This window comes from Egretta garzetta, unplaced genomic scaffold, assembly GCF_000687185.1.
Source record: "Egretta garzetta isolate BGI_Z169 unplaced genomic scaffold, ASM68718v1 scaffold170, whole genome shotgun sequence".
NCBI lineage: Eukaryota > Metazoa > Chordata > Aves > Pelecaniformes > Ardeidae > Egretta > Egretta garzetta.
This window is the reverse complement of record NW_009258380.1, coordinates 61173-62438: the sequence shown is the minus strand read 5'-3', so window position 1 is coordinate 62438 and position 1266 is coordinate 61173. Positions and strand designations below refer to the sequence as shown.

General features: G+C 41.9%; 1 protein-coding gene across 1 annotated transcript in view; it reads left to right on the top strand.

Moving 5' to 3' along the window:
- HACD4 (3-hydroxyacyl-CoA dehydratase 4) overlaps positions 1 to 1266 on the top strand; it is a 17601-nt gene that overhangs the window by 5688 nt on the left and 10647 nt on the right. The window lies entirely within an intron of this gene.

Genomic DNA, 1266 nt, shown 5'->3' with positions numbered 1-1266 from the left:
GAAAGAGAGAAGAACTGTTGTATTCTTGCTGCAAGGGTCTCTGCCCTCTCAAACCCAGACATGGGCAAATTGTGGCAACTTCCAGAGGTTCTGATGCTCTTAAGAGGTTTACAGGGCGTATGTTCAGCTCTAGGTAGAAAACCAGCCAAAAGATCACATGCTATAGCAGAAAACAAGATAATTCTCTGGCATTTTCCTTACCAAACCCTTGTTTTCTGTTGGGAGTTAATTTCAGGTTTTGGTATTTTTCTTAATGCATTGGAAAAAGTAAAAATGTTGACTTGAGTTTACCTTCAAACCTTTCCAATCCTTAGTATTTGAATAATGGTGAAACCGGTATTGGTCTCAGCAGTCAGAAGGTAGAAGACTAAGAGTAGTTAGTTATGTTTTTAGTTTTCTGGATAGCCCATTTTTGTCAAATGACATATTGCATGGGTGAAGATGTTCCTCTTTTTAAATCTCCATTAGAAATTCATTGACTAATACAGATCTCTGTTCTTTATGCTGCTCACTAAGTACGGTAGCAAATTTGTCAAAATGCAATTAACTGTTTTTCCCTGCCTAAATCTACATGCTTTTACACTAATCTAGGGGAAAAAAAAAAGAGTATCCTGTCTCACGTCTCCAGTAACAAATCTCACTTCATCTCTTGTAGAGAAGAGCAGCCTGCTAATGCTAATAGTCCCTAAAGCAAGGCTTGTCCTAGCAGAATTTACACATTCCCTGGCCCTGACATTGTTCCTTTCCTACTCAGCCGTATAGAAGCAGAGACCAGGGAAGCCTGCACAAACCTGCTCTGTGTTGCCACAAAAAACACTAGATATGAAATGGATATTCCGAGCAAGAAAACCATGACCTTTCTTGGGCAGTGCAATTAGTGCACTTAGGCAGTGCAGTGCTCCCCAGGGCAGCATGGAGAAGGTGGGTCAGAGAACAGAATGGCGCTGTGACTCCAGACGTTTGCCTCACAACAAAGACAGCTTTGGATCCTTACCTGGTTCTTCCCCTAAGTGCTCTTTCACCGCAAACACAACTCTCTCTTGCCTTGATGAGCAGTGGTCTCATACTGTTCAAGCAAGGTGTACAAGCTCTTTGGTGTAGGCTCTGCTTTCTCTTGGTTTGCCCCGCTTTTGTGGGGAGAATGCAGGTTAAGCAGTTGTGTGCCAACAGTACTCCCATGTGCCTTGCCACACTTTCCTCCCTGCCTCTTAGGAAAAAAAAAAAAAAAAAAAAAAAAAAATCTATTTTCCACAAAGAAATGGGCAA